We start from the raw sequence: 22,500 nt of genomic DNA on the forward strand, positions 1-22,500 counted from the left end.
TAGACGCTGCATTGGCGATGCTGGTGCGTAGTCGATTAATGTCCTGTGTGCTTTCCTTAATTTTCCTGGTATAGTTATGGGCACTATTAATCTACCTCTGCTTGTTCTTTCTGATATTTTTATCTCCATGATGTTTTCGGCAATTCCTTCTATCTGTTTCCATGCCTAAATTATCATGTAGCGTTTTCTACTCCTTTCTAGACTATATGATATTAAGGATTGTAGTCTTTCCCAGTAGTCAAGATCCTTAACTTCTTCTATTCTCGCTGTATAGGACCTTTGTTCACTCTATTTGTGCAATATCCTTTTGATAGTGTGGGTACCATATCATATTGCAATATTCAAGTGGACTACGAACATACGTTTTATAGAGCATAATCATGTGTTCTGCTTTTCTTGTTTTTAAGTGCCGTAATAACATTCCCATTTTTGCTTTACTTTTTGCCACTAGAATTGCTATTTGATCATTGCATAACATGTTCCTATTCAACATCACACCAAGGTCTTTAACTGCTTCCTTTTTTTGTGATTGTCTCATTATTAGGTCCCCTATATGCATATAGCTTTCCTTTTCTGTCTCCATAATTTATTGATTCAAATTTATCAGAGTTAAATACCATCCTATTTACCTCTACCCAATCATATACTTTGTTAAGGTCTCTTTGTAGTGCGTTCCTATCTTCATCACAAGTAATTTCTCTACTTGTTCTTGTGTCATCGGTGAAACTACTCACTACCGAGTCCTTAACATTACTGTCTATGTCTGCAATCATAATAACAAACAGTATTGCAGCTAACACCGTACCTTGCGGCACACCGGATATTACCTTAGCTTCATCCGATTTCTCATTTTTTGCGATAACTATTTGTTTTCGATTGTGTAAAAATTCTTTTAACCATCTTCCTTCTTTATCCATTACATTATGTTTTCTAATTTTCTAATATATTATTATCTACCTTGTCAAAAGCTTTTGCAAAGTCTATATAAACCACATCTGTTTCATTTCCGTTTTTCATATTTTTGTATGTGTCCTCATGGTGGACTAACAGTAGGGTTTGTGTACTTTTTCCGGGTACAAAACCATGCTGTCCTATATTAAATAAATTATTTTTTATTAAATGTTTCATAATATTTTTCTTCATTACCCTTTCATACACTTTCATAATATGTGATGTTAGACTCACAGGCCTATAATTAATTGCCTCTAGTCTTGATCCACTTTTGACTGTAGGTGTAACATATGCTAATTTGTGCTCATCATAAATCTTGCCTGTATCTACACTTTGTCTTAATAATATTGCAAGTAGCTTTGTGATAGAATGAACTACTTTCTTTAACAAAATAGCAGGGACACCATCAGGCCCAGCTGCAGCTCCATTTTTAATTTCATTAATAGCCTGCATAATATCAGCTTCATTAACCCTTAAACGCCGACTGGACGTATTTTACGTCGACATTTATTGTCTCTCGGGTGCCGACGGACGTATTTTACGTCGACATACAAAAGTTTTTTTTTGGGGGTTTTTTTTTAAAATTCGCGGAAAAATACTTTAGGCCTACTAGCCGAAAACTCTTGAATCACGCGCCTTGGGGGATGCTGGGAGTTCACGGATCAAGGTGTTGTTTTGTTTACAATCGTACGCAGGCGCGCAAGCGCGAATTTCTTTCTTGCCGCACTAAAAAGTATCTGTGACACATCTCGGAAATTATTTCGTCACTTTGACATAATTTTTGTACCATTTTAAATTAGCCGTTACATGAATTATTATATATGAAAATGTGCGCATTTTTATGAAAAATACAACTAAAAAATACTCATGATTGTAGCTTTTATCATGTTTTGAGATATTTTCATATAAATAACGATAAGTGCCAAAATTTCAACCTTTGGTCAACTTTGACTCTATCGAAATGGTCGAAAAACGCAATTGTAAGCTAAAACTCTAATATTTTAGTAATAATCAATCATTTAACTTAATTTTGCAACTAATTGGAAGTCTCTAGCACAATATTTCGATTTATGGTGAATTTATGAAAAAACATTTTCCTTACGTCCGCGCGGTAACTCCTTCCGAAAAAATCATACATGCGATTGTGGTAATGTTTGCACCATTTTAAATTAGCCGTTACATAAAGTTTTATATATGAAAATGTGTGCAATTTCATGCAAAATACAACTAAAAACAACCCATGGTTGTAGCTTTTATCAATTTTGAAATATTTCATATTAAAAATGATAAGTGACAAATTTTCAACCTTCGGTCAACTTGACTCTACCGAAATGGTCGAAAAAAAAAAACGCAATTGTAAGCTAAACCGCTTATATTATAGTAATATTCAAGCATTTACCTTCAGATTTGCAACAAATTGGAAGTCTCTAGCACACTATTTCGATTTATGGTGAATTTATGAAAAAAAATAACATTTTCTTTACGTCCGCGCGGTAACTCTTCCGAAAAAATCATACGTGCGATTGTGGTAATGTTTGCACCATTTTAAATTAGCCGTTACATAAAGTTTTACATATGAAAATGTGCGCAATTTAATGTAGAATTCAATAAAAAATAATTGAAGGTTGTAGCTTTTCTCATTTTTGAAATATTTGCATATAAATCACGATAAATAGAAAAAAAGCCACGTTCAGTCAACTTTGACTCTACCGAAATGGTCGAAAACGCAATTGTAAGCTAAAACTCTTACAGTCTAGTAATATTTAGTTATTATCTTCATCTTGAAACCAAATTCGAAGGTCTCTAGCACAATATTTAGAGTATGGTGAATTAAAACAAAAAAAAATCTTTCCTTCTCTCAGCACGCGGATTCTCAGCCACAAATCTACCGAAATGCGTACGTTCCATTATCGGAATATTTGCTCCGTTTCATATTAGGCATTTCATAGAGTTTTATATATGAAAATGTGCGCAATTTCATGTAGAATAAAACGAAAAATATTGAAGGTTGTAGCTTTCTTATTTCCGAAATAATTGCATATAAAAAAAAAAATATATATAAAAAATTTAAAAAATTTACATTCGGTCAACTTTACCTAGTCACATATGGTCGAAAAATGCATTTTGTAAGCTAATATTACTTACAGTATAGTAATATTCAATCATTTGTCTTCATTTGAAAGAAATTGGAACTCTCTAGGACAATATTTAGATTTATGGTGAATTTTTGAAAAAAAATATCTGTTTATGTCCGTGCGTTTACGAATTCATGCATTATTTTGTGATAATATTTCTCTGTGTTGCTTTTTTATTGTTTTACGATGTGTTTTATACCAAAAATGATCGCAATTTAGTGTACATTACAACGAAAAAAGAAGTAACTCGTTACCTTTGAACCGTTTTGCGCACAGCGCGATTTTTCTTTTAATACAATTATATATGAAATTCGTTTTTTGCGCTATCATATATCACATTATTTATATATGATAATGAGTATTTTTTTCATTTCTGATGGTTGCATACTAAACTTCAGCCAATGACAAAAAAAGGAGCCAAAAATGAACTCTTAATCTTGAAAACTAAGCGCGCTGTGAATTTTTGAAAAAAATATTTTTTTCCGCTTCGGCGCTCACTCTGAAACACCTCCGGCACACGGGAGACATTTTTTTTTTTACCGCTTCGGCGTTTAAGGGTTAATATCTATGTCTGATAAATATTCACTATTTTCATCCCTTATTTGTGTATCATTATCTTCATTATCAATTCTAAGGGTGAATTCTCTCTTATATCTTTTTGCCAATATGTTGCATATTTCCTTTTTTTCATTCGTTAAGCTCCCTTCAATTCTTAGAGGGCCTATTTCTATTCTTCTTTTATTCATATTTTTTGCATACGAGTACAATAGTTTGGGGTTTTGCTTGATATTTACTAGGGTTTTTTCTTCCAAGTCCCGTTTTTCCTTTTCTTTTGATTGTATAATCTTTTGTTCTGCATTTTCTATCTTACTTTTTAGTTCCATCTTTTTACAATTCATTTTGTTCTTTTGCAAGACCTTTTTTTCCACTTTCTGATTTTCTGGAACAAGATCTTTCTGTCTCTTGGTATGTATGACTGATGTCTACTTTTCTTCTTCGGTATATATTTATCCACTATTTTCTCTAATATTTTATATAATATCTCCGTATTTACCTTTATATCATCACTTATGAAAATGTTATCCCAATCTTTGTTTAATTCTTCATTTATTTCTGACCATTTTGTATTTTTACTGTAGGAGTTGTATTTTCCATATCCTTCCCACTTTTTCATTTCTTGCTTATCTCTGTTTTCATTTGCTTTGGAATGGACTGTTAATTCTATGACATTATGGTCTGAAATACACGCATTATAAACTATTATTTCTTTAACATAATTCAACTCGTTCACAAATACTAGGTCTAAAGTATTTTCCTTTCTTGTTGGCAGATGATTTATTTGTTGAATGTTGTATTCTAGTAGCATATTGTCAAGTTTTTATTCCACTATTGTATATATTGTATATAATTAGTCTTATGTCTTTATTACTTTCTTTAACTTCCATACGTACGCCATCTGTTGATTGCTCCCTCACTTTTCCTTCAACCTTGTCTTGTTCTAAGTCTCTATTCCCATTATTCCTCCTTGATATCTTTAGTTTTGTTTACTTTGGTACTTCCACCCTCTTATTAAGTTAGGTATTCTTCCTCTATTGAAGACAGTGTTTGTGGCGCTATCTAGTTTATCTTTGTGTATTATATAATTTAGATGTTAAGTTTAATAACGTTCAATTATGGTGTTACTTGCTAGATGTTTAAAGTGAAGTGCTTTGTTATATGGATTATTGTATTGTATTGTGTTAACTTTATATAATAAGTAATTACTAATTATAATCTTAAGTGACTGTTGAGTTTCGTTCACCCGACCAGTGTTTTGCACAGAGTGGATATTTTATTTTAGTGGAATATTATTTTTATTATACTTCCTAATGAATGTTAGCTAAGGCCATATATAAGCTTAAGTATTTACCACTGAATACGAGGACATTCAGCTTAGGAATGTCATAGTTTGGGGGACTGTCCGGGATCCAAATCTGTGATGAGTGACTACAAACTGTTGAAATTTGTTTTGAACGCTTAAGAACTGTCTGTGAATATTTTCTTGATTTTATACCTCATTAATTTGTACAGTTAGTGCCACGCTACTCTGTTCTTCGCTTTCATTAAACTGTGTTTGACAGTACCAGGCAAGAATACACCTCACCTCACCTTAAACCAGGGTAAAGTATTTTTGAAGGATAAGTTGATAACTATTGTTAATTGACAGGGATCTCTGCATGTATTGCCTCTTATGCCCGACTCATTAATACTTTCCGTAATAAAGGTCACCCTCGCTATCATTTGAAGTGATAAGATACGTTGTACTTGCGTTACCTTGTACCTCGTTGATTAGCTTCCGAACTTTCGGTTTAGCGAAATCCACTTTACCTCTTTAAGTCTTCTCATTACGGAAGTACATAGTTCATTCTCGCAATTTTAGTGTACCTCGAACACTCAGTGATATCCAGACTTTCTGTAATTACCGAATCGCGTTGGTTTGGTAATATTTAACTCTCCACGATTCGTGACATGTGATTTTGCCAGTTTGCTACGTAATTCTTAGGTAATTACCATTCCGTAACTAACAGTTGCAGTAATTCGTATTTGGATGTACTTTTCGCTTTCAGTTAGCGTTCTCTGGTAAGTGCCGTAATAACGTTGGGCTGCAGTTTCCTTAAATTCATCGGTATAGGTTTGTTTTTGCAGTAGTAAATATTAGACTACTTTAGATGTAACTTTTAGATATAACCTGTTACTTTTGTTTTCGTAATTACGTTCAATGTAATCTTTGGAACAGTGCGTATAGCCACTGATACTTCGTTTTTTTAAATACAAAAACTTTTTCGAATGAAAAACCTTAGTTTTGTCAACTATCGCGGTTGAAGTGAGTATATTCAAGTTCAGTTAGCTTACTCGATGTGTTAGATAGGTAGGATTTTTGTATATATGTAAGTGTTGCATAGAGTAATTAACCTTGTTCAAAATGACTTTTGATCTAGATAGCTTTGTTGGAAACCCCAAAGAGATGTGTAATACACTCAGGTATGCTACTAAACAGGATTTGAGGGAACTTGCAGGAAAATGTAACGTTGAAGTAGATCCTGCCCATGTGAAGGCTAGAATATTGAGTGATATTTTAGAGTATCTAATCAACCAAGGGATTCTTGCAGATGACGAGGAAGTACAAACACTCCGAATTGCAGCAGGAATACTTCCACCTGTTTCAGTGGACACAGAGTTAAAGAAAATAAGGCTTCAATTGCAACTAGAGAAGGAAAAGAAAGAAACTGCTGAACGTGAGCTTGCTCTGAAGACGGAAGCAGCCGAACGTGAGCTTGCTCTGAAGAAGGAAGCAGCCGAACAAGAGCTCTCTAGAAAAGATGAAAGAAGAAGTGAGAGGAAAGGAACTAGCAGAGATACGACACCAGATAAAACTCCAGGATATTTCTTTGTCAAATAAGAGAGGAAGCCGCACTCCCTGCTACGTTTGAAGTTTTTAAAGCATGTAAGCTTGTACCTGAATTCGATGAGAATGATCCCGAGGTTTTCTTCCAGAACTTCGAACAAATCGCAGAAACCTTAAAATGACCCGTAGACTTCTGGTCTTTGCTCATCAGGAACAAAGTGAAGGGTAAAGCTGCATTTGTTGCTTCACAACTAGTAAGTGAGAAAGACTACACTGTGTTAAAAAAAACTATCTTGGATGCTTACTCCATTACCATAGCAGGTGTTGATGACTTTGAATCATTTAAGAATCTGATTCTTCTAGAACAGTTTTTAAGGAGAGTGACCACTCATATTTCCACTTTTATCCATTTTAAAGGTGAAACTCTGGTAAACAAGGCAGCTAGTCTCGCTGATGATTACCACTTAATCCATAAATCACAAAAGGGTCAAACTAATAAATCATCTTCCATTTTTAAATCTCCACAGGTATCCTGTGCTTACTGCAAGAAAAAGGGCCACTTAATTGAAAATTGTCCGGTTCCCCAGTATAAGACGTCTAAGGCAAAAGAAGGTAAAAATGCCCAGACAAAGAGCACATACCATGTGACTACTCCCATGGAAGGGTTTAATCTGTGATGTTTATGTAAATGGCAGTTCAAGAAGGATTTATTTGTGATGTTAATGTAAATGGCAGTTCACTGAAGTGCCTCAGAGACTCTGGTTCCCCTAAGACTATACTGGCAGACGTAAGTTCAGAGAATTTAACATATACCAAGGAATTTGTAACTATATAAGATATAACCTCTTCCAGGACTTTGCCGCTTGCTGAAGAGAAGTGGAAATTGTTAGTCCTTACTTCACAGGAAAGGCGAAAGTAGCAGTGTTGGAGCAAGCCTTACTGTGTTCTCCAGTAAAGCTGATCTTGGCTAATGATCTAGCAGGGTCGCAGGTGAAAACTAATTTTATTATTACAGATCCTGAATTAGTAATTAAAGAATAATGTAAACCCATAGAATTGCCACCAGCTGTAACTCAGGTTGTGACTAGGAATACTCCCAGGGCAGGACCTTTGAAAAATGACAGTAAAACTAATGGAAGAACAATGGAGGCCTTAGACCTAGTAGATGTAAGTAAAAAGGAGTTTACAGAGTTACAGAAAGAGGACCCTAGCCTTATAGATCTTTGGAAAAAGGTGAGAATTCCAGATGAAAATCCTAAAGTGCCATATTTCTATATGAATAAAGGTATCCTTTGCAGGTATTTCAGGGCGCCAAGAAGTAATTCTAACCATACTTGGAGGGATTGCCACCAAGTAGTCATTCCTCAACCTCTAAGACAGTCGTTGCAGAATGAGCGAGGTCTAACAAGAGTCCCACTTAGGGGTCAACAAGACCTACAAAAGAGTAAGTGAAGACTATTATTGGCCAGGCTTTGCTAAAGATATTAGAAACTATATAGCTTCATGTCACCATTGTCACGTTACGGGTCAACCTAACCAAAGGATTCCGTCAGCACCACTTCAGAATGTACCTGTACCCAAAACTCCTTTTGATAAACTCATTATAGATTGTGTCGGCCCCTTACCAAGGACTAGGAGAGGGAATGAGTACATACTAACAGCCATGTGTCCCCAATTCAAGGTAACCGCTTTAGCAATTTGCAAGCCCCAAAAAATCCATAACTGCCCAAAGGAGACTTATTATTGAACCTTACGAAGGTTTTCAGTTTTAGGATTCCCTTGAGAGTTACAATGCGACCAGGGAACTAATTTTAAAAGTAATGCCTTCAAACCAGCTATGCAAACGTTGAACATTCACAATGTTAACTCCTCTGTATATCATCCACAGACAAACTGTGCCTTGGAAAGGTTCCATCAGACCCTAAAGAATCTTTTGTGTAAGTACAGCAGTGAAGCTGTTCAACTGACTATGTGCTGTAGGTTTCTCCATCAACTTGGCCAAGAGTGCATTTGGGCAAGCAAAGTTTGTATACTTAGGTCATCATTTGGGTAGTGGAGAAATAATGCCAAAGGATGCTAATATTGAAAGTGTAATGAACATACCTGTACCCAATTCAAAATCTCAACTTAAGACCTTTCTAAGTATGGTCTCGTATTATTCCAAATTCATTAAAAAATTTTCTATTCTTGCCGCTCCATTATATGCACGACTATCTAACAAAGTAAACAGGTGGATGCCAGTAGCACTGGTTATGGGGCTGTACTTCTACAATCTTATACTCCCAATAACACCAGCTGTATTCCAATACTGCATTACCTACCAGTAGCCTATATTACTAGATTCTTCAGAGGAGCACAAACCAGATGGGCTACTGTGGAGAAGGAGCTTTACGCAATCGTGGCTTCTTTATAACACTTCCAGCCCTATCTCAAAGGTCATCGTCGGGTCATTTTTTTTACTGATCACCGACCACTCACATTCCTTGACTGTGCCAGACTCAAAAATCTAAAACTCTTATGGTGGTCCTACATCCTGACCATCTTCAATATTCAGCTTCAAAGCATCAAAGGGACTAACAACACCATTGCGGACACATTGTCACGCCTTCCATCAACATCTTCAGATGGATCCACCGCTATGGACCATCTTAGTTGGGGTGTGAATTGTCAAGTTTTGGCTCCACTATTGTATGTAATTAGTCTTATATCTTTATTACCTTCTTTAGCTTCCATACACACGCCATCTGTTGATTGCTCCCTCACTTTTCCTTCAACCTTGTCTTGTTCTAAGTCTCTATTCCCTTTATTCTTCCTTGATATCCTTAGTTTTGTTTACTTGGGTACTCCCACCCTCTTGTTAAGTTAGGTGTAATCTTCCTGTATTGAAGACAGTGTTTGTGGCGCTATCTAGTTTAACTTTGTGTATTATATAATTGTGAAGTTTAATAACTTTCAATTATGGTGTTACTTGCTAGATGTTTAAAGTGAATTGCTTTGTTATATAGAGATTGCTAGTATGTAATTCTTTACTTTATATAATAAGTAATTACTAATTATAATTTAAAGTGACTGTTGAGTTTCGTTCACCCGACCAGTGTTTTGCACAGAGTGAATATTTTATTTTAGTGGAATATTATTTTTATTATGCTTCCTACTGAGTGTTAGCTAAGGCCATATATAAGCTTAAGTATTAACCACTGAATACAAGGACATTCAGCTTAGGAATGTCATAATATCTAATAGCTTTTCGAATTGCCTTTTATCTTCTGCACTACTATTACTCTCTTCTTTATATGTCTTAAGAGGTGAAAAGAGGGGGAATGGCTAATAATATGTTTAAAGTGTTTTATATAATAATAAAGTCACATAGCTCTACTCGCCTAGAGACAAGGGATGGTACGCTGCTAGTTCATAGTGGAGAAAAAGGTATTTGCTGAAAAGCAACATGTCTCAGAGGTCGTTCCCCATTTGCGAGGCATGTGCATTCGTTTCTATGCGTATTACAGGCCTACTGGTTCAGGGTACTTGTGGAAGACGAATTCTTTGTGCAAAAGAGTTAACGGCAAGTGGTTGCTCCGAGTGTCTGGAGATAACGCCCATCGAAAAGGTAGGACACGTTCTATAAAAACTTAGAAATACTGTTACCTTTTGGAAAAGAGAGAGAAGTGTGAAAATACTCTCTTTACGTAAATACTTTGAAAAGAGTGACGTGGGGTGTCTATATAACTATTATCCTTATTACAGATGGGTCCGATTCCATGGTTGATTAGAAACGGGACTCTCAAACCTGACGAATACTAGACAATATGACTTTTTGGGGTTTGAGAGTGTAACCTTAGTCAGGAGGGTAGAATGTTATCTTACTGGTTTCTTTATGGGTAGATTTGGGTGTTTAAGCCATTAGGACTTGTTAATCATTTTGTTCTTTGTTATAACCAATTACTTTGGATAATAAATAGTATTTTTATATTTACGCAGTCTTAATAAGCCTCGTGACATCTTACAGACAGGGCACCGTTGGCAACAGGTAAGAGTTCCTAGTTTGTGTAGTTTAGGGAATAAGGGGGGGATACAGTGGTGGCCGCGGTAAGGTTTTTTATATATTTTTCAAGCTGTAGGTACGCTCCGAAGGGACTGGTTTTTATTTTGATAGGAAAAGGGGTTATTAATCATGTCACAGGCAACTCAGGGTCATTACTGCTGATTCGACAGAGAGAAGCTGTTCCTCAGACAGTCTTCCTCTCCCAAGCCAAGTCAGTTGAATTCTTGAGTTTACGGAATAAAGGTGTGTAAATAAAAAAAAAAAAAAAACGGAGGGGGGAGAAAAAGTTTAGTTTTCGACATATTAAGTGTTCGCAGCGCCGCATGTTTGCGGTGTATGTGAATTCGGTTTACAGTCATATGAAGACGTAAGTGTATTTTCAAGTTTTTCTTTCTTATTTCTTATTTTTTTTCTCTTTTTATTTTTTGTGGATTTTCTTTAACCTTTTTGTTCTGTTTATGTTCCTTGTGTTTGTGTGTGGCGAACTTGCCTGAGTGGGATTTTTGCTGCAAGTTGTGCCAGAGAGAGAGAGAGAGAGAGAGAGAGAGAGAGAGAGAGAGAGGCGAGTTAGCTCGGAAACACCTTGCGTTATTTTTCTTTTCCTATCCCTTCCTTATTATTATTATTTTTTTATTGTCATTTTCGTGGGGTTGATTTTGTAATTGGGGACGGGGCACGCTTACCTTTTGTTATCTATTGTTGGGGAAAAAATTTCTGTTGATTTTTCTTGGATTGGGTTTAAGTGTATATAAATACATTGATGTTATTGAGATAGGGGAAGTGTAGTGGAAAAAACAGCCTTGGGAAACAAGATAAAAAAATGGCGGATGCTAAACCGACAACGCTACTACATCACGTGACGAACATTTTGCGGTGGTCAGCCCGTTCAAAGGGATTGTGGATGGCGCATTGTCCCAGCCTATAAATATTTTCATAGAAGGAGTTAATAACTATTTAGCGGGAAAGAATATAGTAGACGATGTAGAGGCATTCAGCGAGGCGAAAGCTTTGCTAGATTTCCATAAGGGAGACCTCAGTCATAGGTCAAGGAGTTTCCAATTTACAAAATGTCGTACCTGGACAGACTTGCAAGCATTTTTGAAAACAGCATATGGCTCAAAGGAACATGGAGATATGGTGAGAGACCTCGAGGTCTTTATAAACTACGGAAAGCACTAATAGCCTTGTAGACATAGTTCAAAGCTGTTTGACGCAGTGGCAGATTGGGTAGGAAAAATTGAAAACATCTAAATGGGTTACAGGGGATAATCTCCCTCTAAATAATGTTCATAAACTGATCTATTTTTCCTTGCTCTTACACGAGGTACCCGATGCAATAGTGGATAGCTTTGATAAAAAGGTTGAGCCTACCTCAGACGAAGAATTACTTTATACCCAAATAGATAAACACAGGTCTAAATGTCCCACCGTAGATAGTACAATTTTTAACAGAACAGGCCTGAGGGATAGAGTACAGAGAGACATGGAACTTTCTTCTCATCGTCTGTGTGCAAAAGTTTGAGTATTTCAAAGATCGATCGATCAAAAGCAACAGCAGTTGCGTTGTTTCAACTGCAATAAACCAGGACATCCAAAGAAATTGTGTAGGGTTAAATATTGTGGAATGTGTAAAAGTACTGAGCATTATTGGCAGTCTTGTCCGTCTCAGATACGGAGAGATGAGAGGCCTACACCTCAAGGTTCTGGTAATTATAATGTGAGAACTTCCCAGGTGGGTCAAACCAGAGGGCAAAGGGATCGGCGAAATTTTTGGAAGCCCGATCAACAAAAAGGGTACAGGTGATTGGTACATGCCATTGTGGTCTCGTGGGGTACGCCCCAGAGCCCAAGCCTATAGTCTATGGAACAGTAGGGGATGTGGATATCCCAGTTTTTATAGACACCGGGGTATCAATAAATCTAATGGTCTATAATTTGTATCAGTCCATGTTCTCCAAGTACCCTTTGCAGCCCTCAACAGAGACGGTGTGTGATGTGCAAGCCCATAGATTAAACACCCTGTGTTGTGTACAGATAAGGTTTGCTCTTGGTGACAGAGTGCTAACAGAACCTTTTTTGGTAATAAAAGGAATTGCCTTAGGTAATAAAATCTTGTTGGGTCATCCTGCTTGTAGAAGACACAAGATTTCGATCCATGCGGGTGCTAATGGCATAACAATCGGGAAAATGAATTACCTCATACCATATGAGGATGTGAATAGAATGGAGGACATGGAGGTTATTGAAAGAGGAGAGGTGCTCGGTGGTATTAATGGCGGTGATACGAGTGTTATGGGGAAAGGTAATGTTAAAACACACTTTGGTGATCTGGGAGATGATTACGGGGGTTCTATCAGAGTTCATAGTGGTAACAATGATACTAACAATACTGGTGATGATACTAATATGGATGTTATTTCTGATACTAACAATGCTGGGGATAATACTGAGGGTGGTAATTTGTATGGGGCAGTGACAAGGGGAGATACTAACCACAAATATAGAGGTGTTTTATTTGAAGACCTTATCTTACTACCAGGTTCAAAGGTTATGGTAAAAGTTAAATTGAAGGAAATGAGAAAACCCACAGATGTGTGTGTTATTGAAAACAGCGAAAAGCTCAGAGGAGTTGTTAGCACGGCATCGGTGAACAGTGTATCCAAGAATGGGGTTACGTGGGTGGAGCTATTAACTGTAATGATACAGCTAGGAGATACCAGAAAACTCATATATAGTAGACTTCCAAGATTGGAATTGGGGGTGAATAGTGGTTTTGTGGCTATCGTAGAGGGGAAACCTGAGTTTTCGGAGGCAGAAATACAATCAAGGAAACAAACGTTTAGAGAACATTTGTCTAATGCGGATTATAGCGAACACGTTGAAGCGATAAGCGGGCTCTTAGCAGAATTTGGGGATACGGTAGCCTTGCAAGGTGATAAATTGGGGTTGACTAATGTGTTAGAGCATAAGGTAAATTTGGAGAGCAACTCAAAACCTATTCATATTCCTGCATATCGCATACCTTTCCAAAATCCGAGAACAGGTAGAGAAAAGAGAGTTAATAGATGGGAAGAAGAAGGAATCATTAGAACCCAGTGTGTCTCCTTACAACTTTCCCTTGTTAGCGGTACTAAGAAAGACGGTTCGGTCCGTGTATGCGTCGATTTTAGATGTTTAAATGAGAAAACGATCCCTGACCGCTACCCAGTCGCGTGCATACCAGATCTTTTTGTCGAAATTGGGGGACATAATATTTATAGCTCAATTGATTTGGCACAGGGTTTCTTACAGGTCCCTCTCAGCGAGAGTAGCAAGGAATATACCGCCTTTTCAGTGCCCAAGGGACACTATGAATTCACGCGAATGCCTTTCGGTTATTTCGGGCAGTCCGATGACTTTTACCAGGTTGGTGAACACAGTTTTGCACGGGTTATTGGGCAAAAATTTTTTTGTGTATATGGATGACATCCTGATCGCAACGGACACGATCGCGCAACACCTGGAAGTGCTTACAGAAGTATATAGGAGGCTCAGATTAGCGGGGTTGAAAATCAAGCTAGCAAGTGTTCGTTCTTGAAAAAGCAGATCACATATCTAGGTCACGTCATATCTAAGGAAGGGGTTAGAGTAAATGACGATAAAGTCAAAGCAATAGCAAATTTTCGCACCCCCAGATCAAAGAAAGAGATTAAGTCATTCCTGGGTATCGCCGGTTTCTTCAGGAGGTTCGTAAAAGGGTTTTCTAACATAGCAGCTCCCCTAACTGACGTGTTGTGGGAAGACGTTCAATTTCAATGGAAGGAACCCCAGGCGGGGAGTTTTCAAAAGCTTAAAGATGCGCTAATGAATCCCCCGGTTTTAAAGAACCTTTTACATTAGTGACTGATGCAAGCCAGGAAGGCATAGGTGCATGCCTTATGCAGAAGTTTAATGGGAAATTTCATCCTATAGCTTTCTATAGCAGGAAGTTCAGGACAAAAGGCAGCAACGAGAAGTCCATGGCCACCATAGATAAGGAAGCCTTTGCAATAGTGTCGAGCTTAGTTCATTTTAAAATGTTACTGATGGGGAATAAAGTAGAAGTCCTTACAGATCACAAACCATTACTCGATCTTTTTAATAAACCCGATTTGTCTCCCAAAAGAGCTTGATGGTTTCTAACTATCAGAGATTGTTTTGATGCAAAGCTCAAATAAATATAGAGGGCAAATTTAATGTTGTTGCGGATGCTCTCAGCAGGAGTTTTCATGACGCGGAAGGTTTCCAAGTCGCGCAGGTCATTAACGAAGCCATACAATGGGATATACCTCTCATAGAGCTAAGGCAAGATGAAGACGAGGTTTTAGCAGATACGAAAGCATTTCTGAGAGGGGAATTAGTCAAGAAACGTTATAGCTTGCCTTTTTCGGGTTTGTTTGGAGTTAGAAGGAAATCTGTTGGTTTGGAAATTAAATATAAGTTGAGAACCAGTGAAAGTAAAGGAGATACAACACAGATCGTAATTCCGAAAGTTCTAATTCCAGTGGTTTTAGATATAGTTCATTGCAGGTTCGGTAGTCCTCACTTGGGAATAGAAAAAAACTTATGATTGGAGGTTCGGGGCTAAATACATTTGGAAAATATGGGTAAAGATGTGGAAAATTTCGTAAGGAATTGTGCGGTGTGCAACGCATGTAAGCCTGCTAGGACAACGTCATGCAAATTAGGATCGTATCCTATACCGAGTAGACCTTTTCAGAGAATACATATGGATGTCTTAGGGAATTTTTGTGAGTCTAGATATGCAAACAAGTACTTGCTAGTGATAATAGATGAACTTACAAGGATAGTAGAAATTTTCCCACTTAAGCATAAAACGGGCCGAAGAAGTAGCCAAAGCATTTTTCAAATAGGTATCGTTTGCAGATATGGTTCACCCGAAGTTCTATTAACCGACAATGGGAGGGAATTTGTGAACAAAACCTTGGAGTGTTTAGCTCAATTCATGGGAATACAGAAAGTAACAATTATTCCATACAGACCCGAGGCTAATGGGTTGTGCGAACGAGCAAACAGGAAAGTGCTCGAAGCGCTCAGAAAAATGGGAGGTGGTAATGATAGAAATTGGGACAGATATATTAACGTTGTTAGATATAGCATTAATACCATGGTTAGCGATTCAATTAAAATGTCCCCTTTTGAAGATTTGTTTGGTTATCCAGTGTGAGGCACATTTGATTTGTTAACTACGCCTCACCAGGGGGAGGATACGGTTGAAGCGCTGATATCCACAGCGAGAGAGAGACATGCATGTCTCAGCCGTAATCTCGAGTCCACAACCAGAGATATGGTTCAGAAGAGTATTAGTAAATCATTTGATCCCAAGATCAATGTCGGTGATAAGGTATTTTTAAAAATTATCGTGAGAAATGAGTTAAATTACACAAAAACTAGGCCTGAAGTTTGAAGGTCCTTTTAAAGTCATTGAGAGAAAAAATTGGAAATAGGTTTTGTAGTTTTTAAATGAACGAACAGGTCAGTCGAAGCTAACACATATCTCGAAATTGAAAAGAATTGGTTGTGGCAATTAATATATGATCGCGCAATTGCATTCATTTTGCCTTTTTTTTTCCTTGTTATCTGTTTTTGTAATTTGATGACAGAATGGCTTCGTATTTTTTTTTCCTTCTCCTTTGTTTCCTTCTAATGTTTTTTCTCTCTTATTATATGTAAGTCTGCGGGCGTTTCGGCGTAAGATTTCGGGGGGGGGTTAATATTTTTCGGCAAATTTGAAATTTTTGCTTTAGCTGAGAAACGGGATGGTCTTTTTAGCGTGGGGGTCAGTAATTAAATAGAGGAATTATTTATGTCACCTATGTGGTGTTATTATTAAGATGATGGTTTATGTATAATAAGATGGTTCTGTGGAGTGTGCTTACGAAGTTCAGTACTAAACATTTTTTTTTGAGAATCACGAGTTTCTAGCGTCGCGAGTCTGAATATGCTGCAATGCTAAGCACCTGACGTGTTCATAGGTGGGTTTCTTTTTTGCTAAAGTTGCTGTAAGGAGTCCAGTTGCGAACCTTCCCTTTGGAATTGATTACTCGGGGATTTGCACGGTTTTCGGAGATGCTGATCATGACATTTCACGAGAACGTGTCATGTAAGGGATTTTTTTTTCTTTGTCGATAGGGTTGCTGCGCTAGCAGATTCTGTAATGGTACACATTCCGTTTTGGGAAAAGATGTTGAATTATATATGTTTTTTTTTTTTTTCTTTTCTTAACGTCGTCCGAGAAGATTAAACAACTGATAGTTTTCTTTTTCTTTTCTCTTATGTGCGCTGTACAATGGGGAGGGGAAAGTTCACTTACTATTGTTGTATTATCTTATTTATTTATTTATTTTTCTTATTCTTTTCTTACGAGAGATGTTGCAATGAGGGTTAAGCTCTAAATAGCATTTATCTTTCAGATAGAAGATATAATTTATCAGGGTATGGGTTGGATAGAAGGGGTGTTCGGACATTATATTTTATGGAGACTAGTTATATAAACCATAAAAGGGTTTTTACTGTTAGACTTTATGAGTTCTCTTTTGATAGTGTGTTTGTCAGATATGGGATTATTTGTGAGAATTCAGTAGTTAAAGATTATTTGGTTTAGCGAGGAATTTTTCTTTTTTTATTATTTGATTAGTAGATTGAATATATTAATTAGTGACGAATTTGTGGAGTAAAACAAGACTTTAGTTATTTTATGACCATGTAGACCTTTTAAATACGGACACACAATGACTTTGGAGAGTTCCCAACTCTACGTGAGGATGGCAAGGGAGACGACTTCGTTCTACGGTACCAGAGATTGAGTCAAGTCTACACACAAAGGGCAATTTTGTGGACTGCCTTGGCAAAGGATGAGATGTCTTCGATATAATTTCTGGGATAAATCAGGAGTCTACAGTCTTCGATGAGGCGGGTGCGAGTAGCACTTGCATAGAATAACGGGGTGGTGACCACGTTTACTTCAGTAGAAAACGTCGAATCTACAGTTTCGCGATGGGAGGGTGTTGGATACACTTACGAGGGTCGCAGACGCTAAATAATGGTGCGTGCTGAGTTCGAGTTGGGTTACGTATCGACCTGCGTCTACAACAATTCGCTCATTCTACAGGGGTCCCAGCTGTTTGACAGTTCCTGCAGGATTCTTACAGACTTCTTCATGGTACTTAGTCGGCGTGTCTACAACTCGTTGATAAAGGTGTTTCACCGACACCTACACGGAAGCCATAAGGCGGTTCGAATCCCGCCTACAGTGGAGTCCGTTACAGTCCCGCCACTTTAAGATAGTGGTGAAGATGAACCTTTTTTTTTCGATGACTGCTATACTATACCAATAGTAATGATCATGTTAGGCGCTATACTGATCGCCATTTGTGTACTTGGAGTCCTTAAACTTTTATGCATTCGACGAAGCACAAGTGCTCCGGTAACGGAGGTGGCTCTAAGTCATGTGGTACATTGATACATTGGGCATTAGTTGCCGATATGGTGTGTGACGGGAGTGCATTATTTTCTTTTTTGAGCCAGCCTCTGGTTTTATATATATTATAAGACGCTTGTGTATCTAGTGCTAGGCGGGAGCTAGCATGGGGTAGCCGAGCTCCTCTTAAGAGGTGAAAAGAGGGGGAATGGCTAATAATATGTTTAAAGTATTTTATATAATAATAAAGTCACATAGCTCTACTCGCCTAGAGACAAGGTGTGGTACGCTGCTAGTTCATATTGGAGAAAAAGGTATTTGCTGAACAAGCAACTTGTCTCAGAGGTCGTTCCCCATTTGCGAGGCATGTGCATTCGTTTGTACGCGTATTACAGGCCTACTGGTTCAGGGTACTTGTGGAAGACGCATTCTTTGTGCAAAAGAGTTAACAGCAAGTGGTTGCTCCGAGTGTCGGGAGAAAACTCCCATCGAAAAAGTAGGACACGTTCTATAAAAACTTAGAAAAACTGTTACCTTTTGGAAAAGAGAGAGAAGTGTGAAAATACTCTCTTTACGTAAATACTTTGAAAAGAGTGATGTGGGGTGTCTGTATAACTATTATCTTTATTTCAGATGGGTCCGATTCCATGGTTGATTAGAAATGGGATTCTCTAACCTGACGAATACTAGACAATATGACTTTTTGGGGTTTGGGAGTGTAACCTTAGTCAGGAGGGTAGAATGTTATCTTACTGGTTTCTTTATGGGTGTTTATGCCATTAGGACATGTTAATCATTTTGTCCTTTGTTATAGCCAATTACTTTGGGAAATAAATAGTATTTTTATATTTACGCAGTCTTAATAAGCCTCGTGACATCTTATAGACAGGGCACCGTTGGCAACAGGTAAGAGTTCCCAGTTTGTGTAGTTTAGGGAATAAGGGGGGGATACATATGTATAAATACAACCACAATCTCCTATTCGTTCTTTCCAGTCTACGGTTGTGTCAAACATATTAGTATTAGGGGGCCTATATATTACCATGTTCATTAATTTTTCAGATTTAAATTCTACCACTATTAGTTCACATTCTGAGTTACTATATTTCTCATATATTTTTCCTTGTTTTTTCTTTCCCATATATCGCGGTTCCCCCTTGATTCCTATTTTTTCTATCTGATCTATAAATTTGGAACACTTTTATTTGATTATCATTACCAGTCTCTTGGGAATACCAGGTTTCACTTAATATTCATTATATCTATTTTCTTTTCAATTTGGGTTAGTTCCTCTAAGTACTGTATTTTTCTTTTTGAGTTACTCTTTACTAAACCCTGCCCATTCATCGCTATGATGGTTTGCGTGTTATCTCCTTCATTCAATATGGGTAATAATAAGGATTTTCCCATGTCTCCTTTCCTGGTTAATGTAGTTGTTCTTTTCTTAATTTCCAGAAATTGACATTAAAAAATCCAACTTTTCAAAAATATTTGATCTTCCTTCATCATAATTATTAATTTTTTGTCTGAATCTGCAATTTTCTCCGTATCTGCAACATCCCCTAGTATCGTATATACAGTATTTCTCTTGAGCTGTAGTATCTTGGAGCTGATGCTTGGAAATTCTTTGCTGACACTCCATATCGCGGTGATGGCGTTCTTTGTTCCTCTCTTTATATGTTTATTTTCTATTGGATTATTTATTGATTTTGGGGGGGGGAGATTCATAGCTACAGAGCGCATATCTTTAAATTTTTTGCTAAACTTACATCCTTTTCTTTCTTTTAGGTTTTTGCATATTTTTGGATGTCTCTCTGCAATCATCCTTTCATAGCCGTCTAGGTATGCACATTTACCATAGATTTCATAGTTGTGACATACCTTGGGATGATTCTTTTTGTAGAAAACCTCTTTTTCACCGATAATTCTGCAATTCCCATCTTTTAAGAAAAAGGGTTGCAGATTTTTGTTTTGTATCATTGTTTTTCTTTTTTTTTTCCTCTTTCTCATCAGTGTCCAGATCTGGGTAGAGCCTCTTCGGGATTTTATTTTGTGCTGTCATGTCGTAATCTATTTCTTCGGATGTATGCTGCTTGATTGCCTCGTATGTAGTATCACACAGAGAGAGAGAGAGAGAGAGAGAGAGAGAGAGAGAGAGAGAGAGTTTGATGTAAATTTATCCACTGTGTGTGTGCGTGCGTGTGTGACAGACAGAAAGACAGGCATAAGGTATGTGGTATATGTGTGCTTGCTCCTACAGAGAGAGAGAGAGAGAGAGAGAGAGAGAGAGAGAGGGAGGGGGTTAGAATAGGTTTGATTAGGTTAGCAAAATATAAAAAGCGGTTGCTGTATTTCATTAGTAAAAACATACTACGCACAGAACGCAAAACAACAATAAAACTTTAACACCTGAGACAACGTTGAAAAACATACTAAGCACAGAACGCAAAACAACAATAATAACACCTGAGACAACGTTTTGAGTGCTTATTGTACATTCTTAGTATTTTTCTCGGTATAGAAATTTCTGAAATTTTCATCTTATTTTTTGCCTTCAGCTTTTTTTAATGAAAATTTAGTAATATATAAAATGTTTTTGGTTGGTTAGGATTAAGATGGCTTATGCAAGCACGCTCCATAACTACTGTAACATGTAGTTTTAACTTTGGAATCTACCATACCAGAGACAAAAAACATTGTCGTGGTTTAGTTTAAAAACAATACACGTAATATTAGGTTATCAATAATACTTTTTCCATTCAACTGAAAAAGTGATAAGACAAATATTTTGAGCAATTTCAGCTCCCAATGATTTTTTTCTATACAACTTGTCTTTGTATCTCTGCATGGCTGTCTGCTTATCTATATCTAACCGGCTCTCTCTCTCTCTCTCGCTCTCTCTCTCTCTCTCTCTCTCTCTCTCTCTCTCTCTCTCTCTCTCTCCTCTCTCACCCATCCGCTCTTTGCTGGAACGAATGAAATTCCATTGGTGAGATTGGAGTTGCAAACAGGACGAGATGAAGACACCTCCATCGTTTTATAGCGATTGAGAAAGATGGGCAAACAGTTTTCTGTCGAGTGGCAGCTTCCTGGAACCCAATAGATCTCTAACACCCAGAGCTTCGGGTCTCCTGTCAAATGTATTGCCTCCGTCATCATGACTCTGATCAGTATCCTGAGTGCTGTCTTGTTTGTCATCTTTATTGAATGGTAGACTTAAGCAACAGAATACTTTCATAAGATCTTGCATGATTTTAATCAATTTTATCATGTATGAATTCTAAAAATGTTGTTAATCATCTTTATTGAATGGCAGACTTAAATTACTGTGTACTGCCGTAAGACCATTTATGATACTTAATTTTATAAACATATTTTTCAGCATAGATGGCCTATGTTGCTGTGACACCAGATAACCTAATATCAAATCAATTAATAATTTTTTTTTAATGAGCCCTATTGATGGTTGCTGAAAAGCAAGCTACTTCTTTCTGATACCGTATCATTTTTCATAAGCTATGATTTCAAAAAGAGATATTATAATTTTTTAAATTTTATACTATTCCAGTCTTATTTTCACAAGGGAAGAGGAAATATACATGGACAGAGAAAGAGAAACTGTTTAATTTTTTGTTCCATGAAATACAAAAAAGAGAGAAATTAAATGACAACAAATACAATGTGATAAATAAAAGATAAAATGAAGATAAATGGAAGAAAACGAAAAATTTGAAATTTAGATAAATTAGAAGAGTAAAAATAAAAAAATAAATTAAACGATTCATTCAGTGTAAAGGACTAACAATTGTGATTCCATTATAAAACCCCATCAAAAGGAAATAAAGCTGGGAAAATATTGTTGGTTTAAACGTGTACATTACAAATTAAATGCCAGTAACAAAAATATTTTCTTATCCTTCATCTAATATTTTTATTTATACAGTAGTTACTCTACGTCAGTTATTTAATTCTGATACATTCTGAACTTCAAGTACGAAGCAATTAATTGGTGTTGATGCCCTTTCCCTGTCAGTAATTCTTGACGTAGGCATACTTCAGAAAAGATACTAGGTTTCTCTACCTTTTTTGTCATTCACGGCAATGAGAATAATAAAACAATGCTCTTTTACAGTCAAAACTAAACTGGACAATCCTCCTACATCATCGCCCTTTTTACCTTTTCCATCGCATTGTTTATAATTTGGTATTTTTCATTCATGTATTCCATTCACCTATCATATTTACTGGGACTATCTGCAGTACAGTAGTACGGTACCCGAGGGAGATCGATTGTTCTCATACCTACATATACGCACGTGCATCCAGACACTACCTATTCGCTGAGATGCCAATTCCCATAACTCGTTTTGCTCATACTCAAACCTAATTTCCTTTAAGGGGACACTCGCCACCTTTCCAGGGAAAACGTCAGTTCTAATCTTAGAGCGAGCCATCACGTTTGTTTACGAGAGAGAGAGAGAGAGAGAGAGAGAGAGAGAGAGAGAGAGAGAGAGAGAGAGAGAGAGAG

This window comes from Macrobrachium nipponense, chromosome 9 (assembly GCF_015104395.2).
Source record: "Macrobrachium nipponense isolate FS-2020 chromosome 9, ASM1510439v2, whole genome shotgun sequence".
In the NCBI taxonomy this organism is placed as follows: Eukaryota; Metazoa; Arthropoda; class Malacostraca; order Decapoda; family Palaemonidae; genus Macrobrachium; species Macrobrachium nipponense.